Source organism: Lipophrys pholis (assembly GCF_963383615.2).
Source record: "Lipophrys pholis genome assembly, chromosome: 13".
NCBI classification, from domain to species: domain Eukaryota; kingdom Metazoa; phylum Chordata; class Actinopteri; order Blenniiformes; family Blenniidae; genus Lipophrys; species Lipophrys pholis.
This window is the reverse complement of record NC_137632.1, coordinates 22,939,576-22,961,153: the sequence shown is the minus strand read 5'-3', so window position 1 is coordinate 22,961,153 and position 21,578 is coordinate 22,939,576.

Here is a 21,578-nt window from a genome sequence, read left to right as displayed (position 1 = left end):
TCTCTGTGTACAAAATGTACTTTTCTGAAATGCCAGTCCAGAGTGTCATGACTCCCAGTCCATAGTCCCCTGGGACTTGGTAGTTTTATACTTGAGTCAGTCGTAAGAGCAATCCAACTTCATCGTCTGTCCATACAAATGTCTGCGTGCTCCCATTGTTAAAATCCATGGCGTCGTGTTCTCTGCGGCATGTGTGAACGTGGGTTGGTTACTAGTCACATCACTCGTGGCCCAATGTGCTAACTACATTGTTTCCGGCTTTTCTGCCATTTCCATGGAAATGTACATCATTTTCAAAAAGCTGCTGTGTAAACACATTTTTTTCTGAGATTAAAACACAAAAACTATTCCATTTCGCTTGAAGCGTCATTTTAACAAGGCCTTAGAGAGAGGAAAAAAACAAACAAAAAAAACTATTTAACATCGACCCAACCGCTGTGTTGACTGTTTACATCTGACTGAAGACAGAAAGGACATCTTTCCAGGTGAGGAAAAGTAGAAAAAGTCCCAAATAGAGCGTCCCAATCAGTGTACGGTTAAAAATAACCATAATAAAAGTTTGCTTCATCTATAATTACTTACTCAAGTATTTTGCTCGTGAAGTTCAGATTTTTTTTTTTTTCATTTTCCAAAGCAGACATTACTCGTGTTTAATGGCCCCGGTCATGACTGCTAAAAATCACATTGCGCTCACAGGATCATGTGCAGCTGAAAATATCTGATTTTGATCATGTCGGATTAACTCAAACAGACCAAATTAGTGCAATTGCACCACTATTTCATTTTTCCACTGAATGATGCAACTTCACCCACCTCAATAACTGACCCACACGGTGCTGACAGCTCGGCTACAATTAAAAAAAAAAAAAAACAAGCTGCCGTGAGCCAGGAAACAGTGAAAGACAACAGTAAAAGGGAATAAGAGGTACTATACCAATTATCTACTTACTTTTTGTTTATATGAAGGAGTGTAGTGTGTTCATATGATTAATTGCTTGTACAAATTGTAATCATTGCATCACACCAATAAAAACAGAATGATATTGAACACAGACTAAAGCACAACATGAAAAACCATCAATCAGTAAAAGCTGTCCATCACCTGATTTTAACAACAACAAATACCAGTTACCATGAGACCGGTGGATCACTGCGATCCGAAGAGTCACCGGGGAAGTCTGTGTTTGACAGCTGCCCTCACTGTGCCCTTGAGCAAGGTACGGAAACACTCAAGATCAATCTGCCCACTGCCAGCACAGCGCTGTGGTCGCACATGCATAGTTCCTAGATTTGTATGTGTTCGCGTAATCCTCTCTTCCTCTGCAATGAGTCCCTCCTGTTGGGGCTGTAATTACCGACGTCTTCTTCATTTAAATCAAGTCACATAGGGTTTAAGGTTTCTTCCCTAATTCTTTTACAAATGTTTGAGGAGTAACATGGGCAAACATCTCGCATGAGAAATGTCTGAATGTCTTGGCAGTGCACGTTTCCTTCCACTACTTAACCTTAAATGTTACGCAACCAAGCTTAAGTCTTCGCAGCCGAAGTTTGGTCAAAGTGTGAACGAAGAGTTTGTGGATTGAGCAGGAACTATAATTGCAGACTGCATGTCGGCCAACGTGTAAAACCCAGGAGGTGACAGTTTATTTGTTTTGGTCTGGACCTGAGTCGGAGTGCATCTTCCTCTGGGACACACTGGGTCAGAACTTATAAATTGAGACTCCACTGCCTCAATTTAGTCAGTCAGCTGTTCTGCCTCAGAGCTCCTCAATTAAACACATGACCACATGTTAACTGAGCCTGCAGTTCAAACCGTTCTGCCCTGATAAATTCCACACTGAGTAATACAACATCTGCTTTCAAAGCATTGCGATTTTGGAGGATTTTTAACAAGGTGATGCTTTCATAAATTATTTTTGTTTGTTTGTTTGTTTGCTGTTGTTTTTTTTAGATAACTTTGTGAGGAACTGAAGTCAAAAGAAAGCTGAGTGCTTCCAGACAGTACTGGGTGGCAGGAGCACGTTTTTAATGAGACATGCCTTCCAAACAAGTAAGCCTTTTTTTTTTTTTCTTTTCTTCATCAGTATAAGTCAAAGTGTTGTTATAAGCAGGGACAGTGTCATTATATTGCATAACAGACACTTCTTCAAGCCTTTGGACTTTAATTAAAAGTCAGCACAGTGACACATTCAATTTGAAAAGAGCACGTCTTAAATGGAAAAAAATGTGGCACCCAGCTTACAGTAACTTGCTTCGTCTAGGAAAGGAAATTAACTCTGCATGTTTGTCTTGTGACACTATTCAGCATCCCGGAATATCTACAGAGAAACCAACATAGACCCCAAGACAAAAAAATCTGACATCAACTTTTTGAATCATTATGAAAAAATACTGTCATGTAAACAACTTAAAGACTTAACATAAGAAACCAAGTGCACGATTGTGGCATTGGGCATGGAACGCCTTATTACTGTAGTGGTGTCATTTTAAGGTGTTGCTACATATTTGTTACCTTTTGGTTTAAAGGTTTAGGTTTGCATGCTAAATACTTATCTTGTTTGAGTTTTATGCAAGCCAGCCAAGTTCACTTTTCCAAAGGGGAAAAGATTCTGTACAATAAAACTCCATCGAGTCGTGGGTTGATTAAAAGAATCGAAAGGATTTTGAGTTTTCCTATGGACAACAGTTCGATGACTGCCCCAAAAGGTTTTGTCAGCTGCATAAAAAAACATAAAGCTATTGGAAGGTATTTTGATGTTGCTGGTTCTTTGAAAGAATTTTTGAAAGAAGAAGAAAGAATAAATGACTTGTCAGATAAAGGATGTATGAATAGACTGATGGTTCACTAAACGAATGACAAATTGTTTCTCTCGGGATAAATTGGTCAAGTACATGAACTTGTTGGTTCAATGGGTGGATGGATAGTGGATGAGTGAATGACCAGATTTATGTTGGATGGATGGATTTTTGGACCGGCTGTATGCCCGCTGGAAACAATGAATATATGAATAAACAGACTGATTGTTTACCGGATGAATTAACTGTTGGTTGGTTGAATATATTGATGAATTGAAGAACCGGTTAAGTTCACTAATGAATGCATGAATGGATTGATGGATTGCCTGCCGGATAGATGAATGAATGCTTGGTTGGGAGGTTTGCTTTTGACACTGTGTGGAGTAGCAGTAGTTAGAGAGAATCAGGAAAACGTGTATAGCAGCAGGAGTCGCAGGGTAAATTGGGATATGCGGTAGTTTTCCTGCCGAGCCGCAGCTCGGTGTGTAATCTGAACTCTCGCTGCCTGCTGCATGCGACAGCTGTAATTACATATCAGTGCAATGCATTAGTCGTGTAAGTGCTCCTTTAGTCTTGCAAACAAAACAGCTCATTAAATCTGGGCTGCAGTCCAACAGACAGTTTTCAGAAACAAGTGTACATAACAGTGCATGAGCCGGCCAATCAGAGAGCAGTGGAGTTTGAAATAACCGCCGTGTTTCATTATCAAGTCTTTGGATGACTTCAAGTGGCGCTGAGTAATTATGCAATTAGAAAAGAGAGTACACGATTGCCCTCGGAACCTCTGGATAAGCTGCCATTGACACCTGAGTCATTGTGTCAATGAGAATTCCCCAGAGTCCACCGTTTTATCGCTGTCCAGCCTGCTGTACTCCAAAAAGCAATCATCTCGAGAAGGTGTGTTAACAGAATGTTGAAATGACAACATACTATGTAAAAATGCATGTTTGACTCAATCAATACAGCTCGTGCTCATGAAATTTGAGAGGAAGTTCTTTTTTTTTTAATCTCTTATTGATTTCAGAGACCTTTGCCAAAGCAGATATAAATGAGTTGAGCTCAGAGATGACGCAAATGTGAAATCCCCCCACTTTGAAAATAGCTGAAACATCTCCCAACAGCTTGACATCACACAGCAGCTCATAGGAATAACAATGAGGAAATTCAAACAAAGGGGAGATGGGGAAAAAAAGAAGAAAAAAAAAGGTTGTGTACGTACAAGCGGTTTTGCGGCAACACAATGGGGCAAAATACGACAATGTACAGCTAATTGGGGCAGTGCGTGTTCTGATTTGGTCCGCTCCACCTCCTTACGAGCCCCAGGGAAACCATGGTTATGTGGTCCAGATGGGGAATAATAGTCCACACCTGGGCCTGGGCCCCGAAATAAAAACTCCTGCACGGTCCCAAAAGCCTGACTCAGCTAAACATCCGCTAAAACCTGTCTCATCCCTGCTGTGGTCTGACAAGAGCCTGCCAACTCACAATTAGGCAGACCCAAGACATACACCAGCTCACTATGTATTTCTCGACAGCGCAGAAAAAAGTCTGATCCATTTGTTTTACACTTTAAGATCTTTTTTTTAATTGAGTCTTGACTCATTCCCACACATAACAGGTCGGTACTTCCATTTTCTTTGTATATGGCAAACCGGTTGATGGTATAAAAAAAATAACATAAAGTTCTCTTTTGTTTATTGCCTCAATTGTTTTGTTAATTATTCCTGTTTCACCTGCTTTACTGAGACTGCTGGAGAGGCTCAGCATTGACATGGAGAAACGTCATAGCTCCTGATGTCTGTAGAAAAAAATTAGCAATGACTTTATATGGTGTCACATACTTTATATTGCACACACTGCCTTACCGGAGCTGTACTACAATGTATAAACAAGGCACGCTGAAGATCTAAAAGCTTGGCGAGCTTGGTTTTTACATCACTGGCATCACCTTTGTACAGCTGCTGGTAGATCTGCTTTTCCTTAGCCAAGACTAATATGGAGATGCAGAAACATAAGCCTTAAGACCAAGCTGAAGATCATCGATACCAACATCAAAGCTGTTTTATTCTATAGTGTTGAAGACCTGGCGCACAACCAAAAACATCACAAACAGACTCCAGGTGTTTGTTAACCAGTACTTGTGTATAATACTTGAGATCTGATGGCCTTTGGTAATCTGTAACAAAGATCTATTGGAGAATGCCAACCAGGAAAGAATGGCACACCAAATACACAAAAGCAAGTGGAGGTAGATCGGGCACACAGTCAGGAAACCCCAGGACTGTGTGACAAGACAAGTGCTATCTTAGAATCTGTAGGGCAGGAGACAATGGGGCTGGACCAAAGTGAACTGGAAATGATCAGGAGAACAGGAACAGTGTCAACCATGGGTCAGACTGGCAAAAGATCACCGGATTAGATTATGATCTTTCGGAGTGGCATATTTTTGTGGATGCTCCTCTTAGAAGCGATAGGGTCAACACACATTACTTTGGTGTTTTCCAAATGGTACTTACAATGAAAAGTCTATCCATGGAAGAGGACAGAGGTCATGGTCTGTGTTTGGTGCAAGATGGTGTATTTAGGCCGGTGGTTCCCAAACTTTTTCTTTCCCACAATGCCTGATGTGCCAAAGAAAATCAGAGTGAAGCCAAATGCTGGCCTGCACTCCCACTGTCACCAACATACAAACAAACATACAACAGCACGATTCCTAGATCTGCTGTAGATCACAGAAAGTGTTTTATTACCTTGACCTAGATTCCTTGTGCTCAAGAAAAGCCGAGAATCTAAAATTAAAGGTAGTAGGCTAAAAAGTGGAACTGAACCTGCGGTTTCTTCAGGTTTACTTTACTCTTACTCGGCCTTTATCAAAAATATGTAATTAAGTAAAATAAACCCTGTGATTATGGAACACCTTGTTTTACGCTGCCTTGATTAATTGATAACTGTGTTAGTCTTTCTGTGGTGTGTAAATGTTTGGAGTGCAACAATGATCATTTCTACCGCGCACCTCAATGCCATGGGCGACTTTCGTCCGGCAGAGGCCCTGTACTGTCTGTAGCAGATATGTTTGCATTTGCTCTCATCCAGATTCCAGCAAAGCAGTGAGCGATGCCAGAGTCACTAGAAGACTGTAGCAGTCCAGTGAAAATTAAAGGCCCGTGTTCTTCTTCCCTTTTACCCAATTTTAACACATCCCTTTCCCTTTTTACATCGGCCTGCCTCGGTGACAGCGCTCCAACTCAAACAAGTCCGCGCAGATAGCTTGGCTCGTCCCCCGCAACCGGAGCGTGGGCACACTGGGCGAACAGGGAGAACAAACAGCTAACATGCCTTGTGGCTTCTCGATGGCATACTTTTCAGCACTCAAGTTTTGGAGGGATACTGGGAGAGTGCATTCCTGGTAATTAATAAGGCAAGAGCAGGTTTCCATTTGGAGGGTTCGAATGTGCCATGATAACAGAGCGTGCACAGTGAGGTGGTGCTGAGCGTTACACAGTCCTGTCTTGTTTTCAGTTTTCAGGACAGTGGAAACGTTAAGGGAGTGGGTGGAATGGAGGATTCATGGGCTGACACATATTGTGTGGTTGTCCAATCAGGGAATTATTGTGTAATAGCTTCTAACATCATGTCATGAGGATATTCCCATAATGATATCTCATGACACAGAGATGCTTTTGAAATGGTTTTTGAGGGGCCATTTATTTCCTCAAAGGATGGGTTCATAACAGGGGCCAGGCATGGGGTCCACAGTTGGTATACCACACTGTCAAAGGCTCTCTCAGTAGGTGTATTGCTAATTGTATCACTTGCCATTAATGTAAATCGCCCGAATCTGTGAGGCCAAATGGGAACCCTGCACACAGACCTCAGTTGTGCTCAAAATCTGGCGAGGATTTGCCACTAAAACCATTTCTCACAAACCAAATCATTTGAAATTGTAGAGAAATGTCATTGAGTTGCGATTATTGTAATCATGCATAGACCTCCTTCTTCAATAGAAGTGACAGTGCTAGTGGTAGTCAATCATACGTTTGTGGGACTTGAAAGGAACTTTCTCAGGTGCACTGGGATTTTTTTTTCTTCCTTTTTCCAGTCATTAATTGATTGAAATCCAAACTTTTATGTCCAATCAGAGTCCACTCATTGACATTAGAGGTGTACTAGGCACATCCGACTGAGAGGATGCCCCGAGGTTAGGCCAGGATCCGCTAGAGAGATTATATCTCTTGAAGCCAGGAGAGCTGGAGGAAGTAGCATGGCACTGAGATCCCTGGGCTTCTTTGCTCTCTAAACTTTCAACAGAAAGATGGATGAAGATTGCAAAATTCTATTTAGGTATGAAAATGATGATGGATGATGATCCATGTCTGTAATTGACCTGTGGCGGACGACAGACCAGTACAATGTATGGTCAACTGGGACAGCCCCCAGAACCTCGTAACAAATAGTTGGTTAAAGTGTTACAGAAAATGAAAAGATGAATCAGACAAGAAAAGTAGCACCACATAGTCATTTTTTTTAATCGATGCTGACACAACACAGTTGATTGGACGGATCATGCTGCTTATAGAGCAATTGTTCTTCTTACGTAAAATAGATAAAGTTCTAAATGGAACTTTATTGAAAGGAAAATCACATTTTAGCATAAAAAGTGGCAGCGTGTCACTGACTAATATATAATTACTACGTACTACTAAAATGACCACATGTTAACATGGTTAATGCTGGTACATTTATTGAAACTTCAGATTTCATGTCATCTTTGCCAACTTTATGACTTGGGATTCATCTTTATACGGGACAAGGCCCAAGCAATTACAGAAACAATTAATTTTTATTATCGAGAACAGGCACCCGGAAGAGCGCTTACCGTTGGAACGCCCCATTTGTTTGCGGTTCGCTCATATCGACACTAACCAGGTAGGTCAGGTAGCTACATCACTGTGTGAAACAGTGAGCAGGGAGCATCTCCATGACAACAGACGCTGAGTTCTTTTGATCTCCACGATGCGCCTCTCACATCTGAATTGTATGGGACTTTTTTTTCCGGATTTAGTCGTAAACGGTTAGGTGAAAATATAACCGATTGGTCCTTGGATGAAAATTTCATGCAATTTGGGTGAGTAGTTTTTGTGAAAAGTTGGTGAAATATATACACACATACACACAAAAACATTCATACCAATAAATAAATAAATACATGCAGACTAAAACAAAACCTTCTCGTCGAACTTTCCTTGGCGAAGGTAATGCCAAAGCCACAAAGTATCACTAATGTTGTGGCGACATAAACATGTCCACACTGACACAATATGGGGCCATAGTTTCCTCCTGGCAAATAGCAGTGAAACCAAGTTATGGTTTGGCTTCAAGCAAGTCACAAGGAAATGAGAGTAAAGCTGTGTAATGTTCCTTAAGGCCAAAGAGACAACTGTGTATGCTGTGTACATTGGTGTATGCTGTGTTGCCATAGGCAGACCGGAGAGTTCCCATGAATAAGGAAACCATTTTACTAGATCTATCAGAAATAAAGTTGCCACAGCACACCAGCTGGTCTTGTCTCGTAAAGACGGATGATGGAGGAGAAAGAAATAGATTCAGGTAACGTGTTTAACAACTAACTTTATTTCAGGGAAGAAAACAAGCAAACTGAAATAGCTCTGTTTATTTCTCAGCTGTGCTCGCATGAAACCTCAACACTTTGGCTGCCTTTACTTGCAGGGATTAGGCTACAAGCCGGTCTATACCATAGGCCCAATTCGTAATTCTATAGTATAATAATAGAAGGCTTGCTTAGTGGTTTTGCAAAGAATTAACCACTCTCTACTTTCTTGGAGCGTTCTGGATTGAAGTACCTTTCTCCTCGGCCAAACGATCCAGTGGGCTCCTTTTAGTCTATAATTAGCTGTGCAGCTCTACCCGTCTCCATGTCCCGACAACAACCCTTCCACGCAGTCAAAGTCAGCACTTGCTTGTTTCGGTTCGGTGCCCGTCGTGTCGACCGTCTCGGCGGTCGCACAGCTGCTGATTTGAGGTTCTTCGGACTGACAGGTTCTATGGTTGACGGGCCAGGCTCCAACAGAGTTGTGCACTTCAGAAATGTAACATTCAAGAAGACTTAAGTTTGTTTGTTTTTTTTCACTGGCCGAGAAATGTCCGTAGAGGCATGCAAGTCAATCGCGAAGAAAGAACACAGATCTGCCACAACATTACTGCTCCCACAGATTCGATATATTGTCGATTGCATCATGATACTTGTATATAGGTGGAATAATTTTAAGAAAGAAAGGGGAACATTTTATTCCCATTGTAGATGGGTTAATATAGGGACAAATAAATGAGCCCAAGGCCCCATGTACACGACAATGTTTCAGGTGAAAACAAATAAATGACGGAAACACCGAAAACTATGAAGTCAGCATGTCAGGCCACGAGTTGTTTTTGGAACGAAACCAAACACGCATGCACGCAGAGAACAATATGCTTTTAACATTAACAGTGGCAAGTTCACAGACATTTGTATGGACCGATCACTAACTTGGATTTCTATTCTGGGTGACTCTCAAATATTAAACTACCAAGGCCCAGGAGAACATGGACTGGGAGTCATGGCACTCTTGGGGGGCCGCCATTGTTGTTATTGTCCATCTACTGGTGCATATGTAGAAGTAGCTACTTCTCTCACACGCTTTGAACCCTGCGGCTTAAACACTGATGTGACTAATTTATGGATTTTAACGGCTTAATGAGCGTCGTGCCACCAAATTCTACTTCCGCCTGTATCTGCACTGTTTTTAACTTCACTGCTTCTCCAAATTTTACCCTAAAAGTGATACTTTTATCTTCCTGACCTCGTCCCACTATTGTAACCATCATGTGGTCCAGTCTTAATTGCAGGAGCTGTGGGTGATGCGTTCAGGTGCATCATGTAACTCTGACCTTTGCTCCATGGCTGCAGTCTGTGGCTGACCAATCGTCCAAACTGATAACTGATAAAGTACTTTATGAACAGAGATAAAACCCTGTGTTTGTGTATTTTTGCTGTAATTAACTTGCCTTCTCTCTCTCTCTCTCTCTCTCTCTCTCTCTCTCTCTCTCTCTCTCTCTCTCTCTCTCTCTCTCTCTCTCTCTCTCTCTCTCTCTCTCTCTCTCTCTCTCTCTCTCTCTCTCTCTCTCTCTCTCTCTCTCTCTCTCTCTCTCTCTCTCTCTCTCTCTCTCTCTCTCTCTCTCTCTCTCTCTCCTCTCTCTCTCTCTCTCTCTCTCGGCTGCTTTTTCCACTGTAGGCGGACAACACACACACACACACACACACACACACACACACACACACACACACACACACACACACACACACACACCATATGTGTGGGAATTTCCCGCACTATGAAAGGCAGATTTGTGGGAATTGATGAAAATATGTGCAATCCTGGGGTGAAATTCATGCCCTGTTACAACGTGGACACCTTCGGCTTATAGACTAGTGCAGCCTATATATGTACACGTTCATCTTTTTCTTTCTAGGTTTGGTGGGTATCTTCAGGTGCGATCAATAGTAGGTGTAATAGGTATTTACTACAGCGCAGTCACAATGTTTCAGAAAATGTGTGTTTCCATCATTTTCATGGAGTCGGAGCATTTTTCAAAAAGCTCCACTGTGGGAGCAGTTTTCAGAAAGTTGCCTTTTGAGTGGCTCTGAACACCGTTGTCATGTCAACGGACACCCAAAACACAACACAGTCTTTACGTTTCCACTTTAAAAGGTTGTTGTGTGAACTTGGCCTAAGAATTTGAGAGCGTGTCTTAGGCAACTGTTTCTGAGCATCTCCAACAGTAGATATCTGAAAAACAGTGAATGGATGGGAGGGTCAATGACATCCAAGGCTCACTGATGCACATGGGCAGGCAAAGGTGGCCCACGCGTTTCAATCCAACTGATGAGCCAATGTGACTCAAAGTGTTACAGGAGTTAATGCTGCTTCTGATAGAAAGGTGTAAAAACAGTGTGGCGCTTGACATCATGGTTTGCTGGGAAACCTTGGGTCCTGCTATCCTGACGTGGAAGACCTTGTACACCCTTTCGTATGGAGATTACTGATGCATGTTGCTTCTTTCAGCAGAATAATTGTGGCAAAAAGGGGAAAAAATGGATTGAGGAACAGAACAACCAGGTGTTAACTTGGCCTCCAAATCCTACAGGTCCATAATCAACTGAGCAATGAAAGTCCAAATCATGGAGGTCCCACCTCACTTACATCACCCGAAAGGATCTGCTGCCAACATCTCGAGGTTGGATAATGTTAAACTGTTCTGGCTTGAACATTCTCCGATGTGCTGCTCAGCCATTTTAACTTCAAGGATTCAGAGTAACAACTACAGGTTATCTTCCTCCTATTAATCTTAAATGGAGGGTAGGGCACGGCCGGACCCTGTACGAACCACCTTGTGAATATGTTCCCGTTAATAAACACTTGTGTTAACTATGATTATCTCAGGTTTGTTTTCTCAGTTCGCCACAGATTGGAACATGCAGTATACTTGTAAATTCCTAACAATGACACAGCACAACTTCAGAAGATGAGTTGAATCCGTGCATGTATGGGTCCGGGCTACTTTGACAACAAAATGGAGCTCACTTACACAACATTAGGTAGGTGATCCTAATGTTATGGCCAGTCAGATCACAATAATGTAGGGTTTTGTGACCACTCTCCTGGGGAGTCGGCCAGAGAAGAATTTTTGTTCAATGAGATTTGGTTGCGTAATTCACAAGACAATTTTAAGTACTGTGATAAACTCAGGAGACAAGGGGGAAAAGTAGCCTGAACGGCGTGTGTGGTAAATACACCCACAAAGTTTCCATGTAACTGTGACCTTACAACAATACTGCAACCTGAGAAAGACAAGGATTTGACTTTGTCACAGTTTTCTGAAATCTGTTGAGACAATGAGCCATTTGCTTGGTCATACAGAGTATAATGCACGGCCTGGCTGTTTAGTATCAGGTCCATTTATTACAGAGACTCTCTGAAGGATAGAGTTTCTCTTTTGCACAACTTTAAGACGCATTGTTGAAAAGCTGTCTTTGTTTCAACGAAAAGTCAGTTTATCTGATGTTATCTCTGTGAATTAGGTTTGGTGAGATTTTAGCCCCAGATCTGTGTGGAATGGTGGGGGCCGTGGTGTAGTTTTGATTGGAAGAGTTTCTGTGGCGGCGGTGGGTTTGGCATTTTCTCGGGAAGTCATACTTGATGTAGGGGAATTTATCACACCGGTTAAACGGAACACATTCGGCCCCGTGAGGCGATTGTCTCCTCTTTCATCTGTGGGAGTTTTTTTTCCCCCTCGCTGCCACTCTTCCTGAGTCAGCGCATTTATCGTCCTGAGCAGTGAGCCGGCGAGCCTCGCGTGTTCGCAGGAAATCAAAAGCAGGGCGATAAAAATGTGCACCAGCCCCGGTCGCCCTGAAACACACATGTTCACAACATGATGGAAAGACAACCTGTTTGATTTTTGGAGTTCATTTTTGGCTGACAAGTGAAGGAAAGCAGTATTCCGTGTATCACAACACCACTTTTCATACCATGGCCTCTTCAGAAGAATTAGACTTCACCAAGAAGTTGTATCTGTTTATCACTGCTGTGTTTCACTGGTAGGTGTCTCGGCTTTATCCTTTTCTCTCTTTCTGTCCCCCAACCATAACTGCAGGAAAATTTCCACTTCTGAGTCTGGTTCTTCAGGTTTCTTCCTGTTAAAAGGGAGTTTTCTGTTCCACCATCTCATCTATTTGCTCATGTGGAATTGTTTGTTTTTTTCTCTGTAAAAGTGCTGTGAAATGACCGTGTTGTATTTGGCACTATAGAAATAGGAAAACATTTATTGGATTCTTCATTGTAATACTTGTCACTGAAGGTATAATAACAATAAAATAAACATCAATGGATTGTAGGTGAGCCGTGGCTTTACACACTTTTCAATCTCAAACCCAATTATAGCCATCACTTCAAAAGAAATGGCGATGTTGAGAAAATACCAATGTTTACGTATGTTTCTGATTTGCTGATGAAAGTCCTGTGACTGCACACTTGTGAACCTTTATATACACATCAAGTAGAATATATGAGCTTTCTGCTCGAGCAAACACTCACTCAGTCTATTTCAACACAAACTGCATTAAATAAATCTGTTCAAAGGGCAACTTTAATGCGGAGTTGAAAAGCAGTTGAAACGTTTCGAGCAAACCCTCCGACCGCACCCTTCAGCAACTGATTGAGGTGTGTGAGACGTGTGCTCCACCACAGCCATGTACTGTATGTAGAAATACGCCTTGGAGGACAGACACACACTCACACCGAAACTTCAGGAGAGGGTGATTCCCAATCACTCCCAACAGGAATTTCAATCAGCGGCAGGTGTAGAGAAGTCATCATGGAAACAGTGCATGAATAGGATTTTATTTTTTTTTCTATTGTTAGATCATTACAGGGTGTTCAGGTTTAGGCGCCAGCACTTAGAGCAGGGGCGTCAAACATAAGGCCTGTGGGCAAGAAGCGTCAATAAAATTGTAAAAAATTCAGAGAAATATTGTGCAACTGAGACCTGAATTGAGATATCATGATGCTGTAATGAAAGCGAGCAAACCAGCATTAGCCTCAAAGCCATGCTTGCCAGGGGGAATTTGTAGAAACACCCATAATGCAACACCTACAAGTCAAGTTTTCACTGAATTTTGAACCAGAAGGACTCATTAAAGTTGAAGTTTAAAGTTCATTTTTGGTGGTATGTGTTTGGTGTTGGAACATTTTAGATATACACTTTGCACCACAACAAAGTAAAAACTTTAAAGTTTTAATTTAAAGGTTATTATGGGACTATTTTACCAGTCTGGTCCATCCATCCATCCATCCATTTTCTTCCGCTTATCCGGGGCCGGGTCGCGGGGGCAGCAGTCTAAGCAAGGAAGCCCAGACTTCCCTCGCCCCAGACACTTCCTCCAGCTCTTCCGGTGGGACCCCAAGGCGTTCCCAGGCCAGCCGAAAGACTGGTCCACTAAGGATGAAATTCGGTTGTATGTGGCCCCTCAAATGAGTTTGAAACACCCACCTTAGAGGTTCTATAGACTTTCTCAATATATTTCAGTTGGGTGGACGGACAGGTTGACGGCACAATCTATTCTATTTGATGGTTGTTTTTAAAGTCTTTGTCTTTGTTATGATGTGTAATTTGCTACTTTTATTTCATTACTCTTACTTAAAACAATAATTAGTAAAACAGTATGTTTGGACAAACATGGATTCTATTGCAACCAACATGATTTTGCATTTGTGTGGGTGGCATCAACACAAAAACAGCCATCTCGCGGCCCAAAATGCTAACTTTATTGTTTCCAGCGCTCCGCCATTCCCATGTAAATGGACAGAGTTTTCAAAACCTTAGTGTGTAAACTGGAAACCTTTCATATAGCCGTATCATGATAAACGATACAACTGATTTACTCCTTTAGTTGAGCTGAGGTTACATCAGTTAGTAGGAAGTTAAAAAAAAAAACTGGTACATTTCGCATTTCGGTCTGTTTGAGTTAATCAGGCATTATTTTAATCTGATATTTTCAAACTAATTTAATAGTGAAGGGATCTTGAAATCTTGATAATTCTCTGGCGAGTTCCTAAGTCCTCTGATTTCGCTGTTCGTTCATTGTGCATTATGTTGTGATTGTAAGGAAGTTGTGTCAGTAGAATGACATCAGGTTTTTATTATTACAGGATGTAGATTGTGTAGATAATCAGTTTGACTGCTGACATGAAGTCTTTTCTTTGAGCTTTGGACGGTTTGGGAAAACAAAAACAGACGCTGGAGGCTGATCAGTAAACCACCAATTGGGAACAACATGAGCCCTGAAATGAAGTAATGGTAAGTATTTGCTAACATTTCAGGATCACACAGATCAACCCTTGTTCCATCAGTCGACATGACATGAAATAAATCCTCCACAAATAGATCCTCTTCTCGAGCTCAGTCATCCCTCGATGTTGTCAGGACAGACCAATGTACCACTTGTGAGTTACTTGGACAAAAATAACACGCAGGATTAGGAGGTTTTTCAAAAAACGTCTATCTGCAAGTCAATGTATGAAGAGACAGGAACAAACTCTGCTAATAGTCACTGAGGATAAAATTGTAGGAAACCCTCCATTCCATGTGGAAAAAAGATATTTATAAATGTCATAAAGCTTAGATATTTCCATCCATCTTTTATATCGGCTGCAGCTGGAGCCTGCCGCATCTGACATCGGGGGTAACGCGCGCGCGCGCACACACACACACACACACACACACACACACACACACACACACACACACACACACACACACACACACACACACACACACACACACACACACACACACACACACACACACACACGGTTAACATGCAGGCACACACATGGAACGGCCATAACATTATGACCACCTAGCGTGGCATCTGAAGGTCTGCTGTGGTATTTGTCAGCAAAGACGTGAGCACCAGCTCCTGGAAGACCTGTGAGTATTGGGGTCAGGGACGTATTTGTTCAGGACATAAAATTTTAACACCAATTCAGCATCTCAAACTCATGTTGGTTTGTGGCAGAGCGAACTCTCCTATTGTACGACGCCATCAATGAATGATCTGCGATAACACTTAGAAGCAGTTTGTGTAACAGTGACAGCCTCATGGTTTATTTTACACAAACGGCTTCCCTTTTTCTGGTGCCACGTGTTCCCCAGGTAAGCCACACATGTGTATGCCGATACCAATATGATGTAAAAGAAGACATACATCACCAGACCAGGTAACTTTCTCCTATTGCGCTTCCATCCAATTATAATGTTCACATGTCCATTGTTGGTGCTTGCAGTGGGCACAGGGAGTCAACGGGTAGCACAGGCACCCTAAATGGTCTGTGACTATGCAGCCCCGTACTTCTCAAACTGAGATACCTGTTATGCCATACCAACACACTATTCTGACACCTTTCAGACCAAACCAAGATGTATCAATGAGCCTTTACCCTGTCAAATGTATTCATTCTTCTGAAACAGAGGCGTAAGCCACACTTTAGTTCATAGGGCACACAGCTCAACTTCATCTTGAGTGACAAAATAGTGTCACAATAACAATTAGATTCAAACTATAAACTTTTTCTTTGTTGTGTTAGTGATGGAAATATCTATACTTTCATCTCACCAAACGGTTACGACCAAATAAACTACAATCTCAACAAAGAGCCAATTTGTATGGAAAATTCTGGTGTGAACGACAGTGAAGTATCCAAAAACCGTACAATCTCATATTGACAGCACGGCTTTGAGGCTAGTTTGATAGCGACAAATTAGTCAGCTCTCATGACAGCATCACCAATATCTCAGCTTGGGTGTGAGTGTTGTATTGTGTCCACTACTCTTTGGAATTTTCTTCATAGGTGTGTATTTCTTTGACATTTTTGAACATTTGCTTGGTGGTTTGGCCGCATTAGCCAGCGGGCTTTTTGATGTCTCTGATCTCACGATCAAGATGTCATAACAAAGAGACAACGCCATACAGAACGGATGGAAATGCACCTAAACCAACAAACTCCATATAATAAAGTTGTTCAATATGAAATTTAATTGCTACAAGATATATATTCAATGTTTCTAATAATCATGCAACGAAAACAATCTAACACAGACCATGTGAGTTTGCTCTCCACGGGCACACCTGAATAATTTACACAGTCTAAACTGAAACGAGTCGCAAAGAGAAACTGAGCACACAAAAGTGAGTTGAATGATTATATGTAATTGGGATTTTTTTTTTCTTCCCGTGAAAAGGCAAAACTTGACAAGTTCTTTATGAAGACGGTTCAAACGAGTCCTGAATGGTGATTAATTCTCCAGGTGTGGTACCTTTTGTTTGACCACTGTTGTAAGAAGGAGTGGTTTAAAAAAAAAAAAAAAAAGAAGAAGCAAAAAATAGAGTGGAACACTACATGTAACTTTAGCCAAAGTAATTGTATGTGTTGGACAGGTGCTGTGTTGGTGAGAAATGTGTTCCGGTATTCGATCTGAGAGGTCAGCCACCCCATAGATTTCAATTTAACTGCTTAGCCTGGAGAGAAGCATGTTGGACACTCTAGGAGGAACGCAGTCTAAGTGATGGATTTCTAATAAATAGTGAAGCTCCACATGGAAACGCTTAATACGGGCCTGCTTCCCTGCATGTGTGACACGTTAATAAAGTTATCATTCTGGGCTGATTTGTGTTTTCAGGATATTGAGTAACTTCAGAAAGAGAGAAAAAAAAAAAGTTCCTCAACGCTGCACAGAGACAGAAGTAAATCCTCTCCTGCTCAATACTGTTCTGGATATGAATCTCTGTGTTTTTTTTGTTTTTTTTCCACTGTGTTGATAAGCAGAAGCAACACACAGGACATGTTTGCGATGTACAGCCGCGGAGCTGGAACTCGCCGGCCTGTCAGCAGGGTGTGTGACGGCTCACACACCTCGCCAAGTCATCCGTCGTTTCCCCCCTGGAGAAGTTTGAAAGGGAGTGCTCTTTTGTCTGTGACCCGGCTGGATGCACTTGCAGCCGGGCCCAGCCCTCAAACTCAGCAGCACAGCTGGAGGAGACCTCAGCTCCAGCAGGGAACCGGAGAATTCTGCGTGTGTGTGTGTGTGTGTGTGTGTGTGTGTGTGTGTGTGTGTGTGTGTGTGTGTGTGTGTGTGTGTGTGTGTGTGTGTGTGTGTGTGTGTGTGTGTGTGTGTGTGTGTGTGTACTTTACCTTTGAACTATCAAGCAAAGCTTGATGAGCTGATGAGATCAAAGAAAAGTCCACCTCTGCCCATTTTTAATCCGCGTATTTTTTTGTTTGTCGGTGACGACTTGAAAACGTGACACAGTGACGGGGTGGGGAACAAAGTGAGGGGTGTGCCAGTCAGCAGTGGGGTGATATTTGACATTGGAAAAATCCGGAGGGTAATTTGTCAAAGTTGACACCACAGATCAGCCTAACCTAAAAATGTGAAACCATTAAAGCCCTTGGCAAAACAGAGGAACTCCCAGTGAGATCAAATTCTTTCTCAAAACCAGTTTAGCTCCAAATCAGTTCGGAAAATCTTGGGTGGGAAAAAAAAAAAAAGGAATGAGTAATGTTCTCCTCGTTGGAGACAAAGCTCGAGAATCACATTTGTTCCGTCGTGTTTTCATTTACAACAAACAGAGCTACAGGTGTCTCACAGCTTTAACACATAACATGCACTGAAGTGGATAATGGCTGGAGGCAGAACTCCCAACAACAATTAGAACCTTATTCCAATGTTCACCACATTGGTTTCAGGTTGAAAGTTCAGCCCTGAAACCACTCCCTAAATGTAGCCACCTTGCACTCGTTGGAACTCAATGTGGAAACCCCATTCTGATGCAATTTGTGCAGATACAAATCAGCCCAGATTCTCGTCTTTGAGAAAATAAAACACAAAGTAACAGAGTGCCAAGGGGCAAGTGGTGGGGGTGTTGACGGGTATTTGTGCTGAAGGTTCTGCTTCAGAACTGTGTCAAATTATTTAATATATATTAGAAATGATTTGTAAAAAAAAAAAAAAAAGCACAGAGTCGTACGTCATTTTTACATTCTAACTTGAAACATTTCTCAGTGCACCTAAGAAAGTTCCTTCCAGTTCCCATACTGTTCAATACATTCACTGTTATGTGCTGATATTAAACAATAACAGGATCACATTCTGTTCTGGCCTGGTTATGGCTATGACACTAACAGCCTGTTTACTTTAATAAAGTGGCGATTTGTGAGGCAATTCATTAATTTTCTTTTAGATTCAATACCGATGCAGGTCACCATCAGACCGGGCCCCGTTTACATGACCTTTCATTTCATTTCACTCCCAGGTATGGGGACGATTATTACTGTTGGAAAACCACTACAAAGTGAATTTGGCATTATATGACCCCTTTAAGCTTCATGTTGAAGGCTGTGATCTTTATGGACATGCAATGAATGTGATAACATTTTCCAGAATCTTGCATGAACCCATGTTTTTGATTCCAACTCAATCTCTTAATTCAAGTAGACTTTTGCAAGGTCACTGGTTTAATGATACTACTTTACTATAAAACAGATGTCACTGTGGGAGTTAACCCTCAGCTGCCTGAGTCAGCCTGGATGCTTCCAGCGGTTGCTTTATCTTCGGTCCTGGACCTGAGGATGAACAGGGCGAGCTTCGTCGGGCAAAATAACACAAAGGTCAGAATGCACCGTTCACATGCATAGTTGGTAACTTAGTGCCACTCTGTTTGAGTTTACGTTGATACAGTTGCTTAGGAGCAGCCACGGATGCCTCGTGTGTTCCCAGGCCTCGTAGCAGCTTTCGCATGGACAGTGAGGGAGCACATTCTCACAGACGGAGAGCGAGCATGTGTGTAAATGACGTACCTCTGCAGCGAAGCTTTCAAACGAGTGCCAAAATCAATTTCCATCAAAGGTCCACGGGGGATTGTATCCCACCATCTCCTGGAGACCGGTCAAGTATATTTTGGAGGGAGAAGTACGGAGAGGCGAATGTTTTAAGCACAAGCGCAGACATCACACAGGCCCCGTGTCAAGTTTACAGAAAGGTTCTTAAAGTCTTCCGGAGTGTCCAGAAAAGAGGAGTTTTCAGTCATTTCAAGATCCAACGCACACAATGACAAGTTTCAATTGGGTAATGATTTTTTTTCCGGCAATCTACTTTTTATATGGTCCAAGGCGACACCTTCTTATTCATCCAAAAACTATTTCTGATGTTATACATATCATCCTTCACATAAAGACTGTAGAGTACTATTAGGAACAGAAAACTTAACCGATTGTTGAGGTAGTTAAATTTTAAGATTCACTCCTATAAGACTTAAACAACTGGACAGTCATCTGCTGTCAATCTGTGTGTATTGGGATCACTCTCATTACTACAAATGCTTGGAATGGTTGCAATCACATGGCGTTTGTGATAAGACATGCCTACGTGACTGCTCATCGCTCACTTTATGTCTCAACGTCTCAGAAATTTCTGTAGATCTCAGGCTCCCCTTTAACCCAGAGAACAAAACAGAGTGTTCTGATGTCGAATGGCAGAGCTGGACATTTCATAACAGTCCTCAGAGCTCTGTGGAAGCCTGAGAGTGGGCGGTGGCTCTGTTTCCTCTTCTTCCTTTGCTCATCTACATCCTCTCCCACTGTGAGGTCAGGAGCGTGTCAGCAAGTCATGACTGTGTCGTTTGCCAAACGTCAGCTGGCGACGCAAACCCCTCCAGCAATTTCCAGTTTACTATAAGTGCGACAATTAGTGAACTAAACAAAACAGTCCTGTCATCACAATCATGTGTATGCCGATATACTCCAAATAACTAACTCATCTCTAACTTGTTTTGCCTGGATTTGCTGAGCTAATCACCAGGAAAATCTCCTCACCAACTATTGAATCAAACGTGTAAATCATAAAAGCTTTTAAGGTGGTAAATGTTCATTAAAATACAGCAACTCATAGTGACAAGGTTGTCAAACATATGACCCGCTGGCCAAAACTGGCCGGAAAGAGGCTCCAATCTGGCCTACCAAAGTAACAAGCAAATAGTAAAAATTTCAAAGAAAACTTTGATTTCTGATCAAATTTCTTAGGAGCAGCGGACACAGCACAACACTGAGACCTGAGTTGCGATACCGGAGAAGTTGCTGTGAAAGATAGTTACCCCATTGTTAACAAACTTGTCTCAGAGCCATGCTGTCATGTTAAAACATGCACAAGGAAACAGCTATAGAAGAGGTTTTATATGGACATTTGACTGAATTTTGCAGCAGGAGGTTTTTATTAAAATTCGCTTTATGCTGTGATTATAGTCATTTTTGGTAGCAGTTATTTGGTTTTGTGAAAGAATTAGGGCTGGACCTGAATTTTCCAGATATACGGTCGTGGTATCCGGATATTAATATAGAGATACAAATATTTGCATGAGCTGTTGTTGTTGTGTGCTGCGGACCTCTTGGCCAGGTCACCTTTGTGAAAGAGATCTTTCTGGTTAAATAAAGGTTGAATACAATTTTTTTTTTTTAAAGTGGTCAAGCTTTAATTGATGCTCAAGAACACATGACAAGTTATTGATACATTGACAATTGTTATTGTGGTCTAACCTTCACTGTTGTTGACTTTTGTTTCAATAAATTGTTTGAGTCACCATGTATTTAATGGTGTTGGGTCTTTGACGTGAATGTTGGGTCAATTCATGGCAGGCCTCGCAGACTCAAAACAGTCAAATCACAAAAACAGGCTTTAATCTCTGGTCTCGATGTTAACAACATGATGTCAAGCTGCAAAAAAAAAACAAAAAAAAAAACTGTCATGCCACATCTCAATAATAGGAAACAGGGTAACTTTGTGTAAGCGTTTGATTGCACCTCGTATTGGCATGAATATGAACCCAACCACAGGAAAGGGAAATATACACAATACCACAACTGTACACACATTATGCATCACAGGAAATGTGACTGAGATGAAAGGAACTAGTCATGACTCAGAGAGCTGCACTTTTTGGACGTCTTATAATGACACGTGAGTAAAGGATTAGCGCAGCCTCTTTCTTTGAGTCACGGTTTATGGATAGAGAAAAAAGAAATCAAAATATGCCTTCCATTTGATTTGTTTCAGTATTGTTTCGCAGCAATAAATGAGTCAAATGATTAAATGTTGCCTCTCCAAAACAATTGATG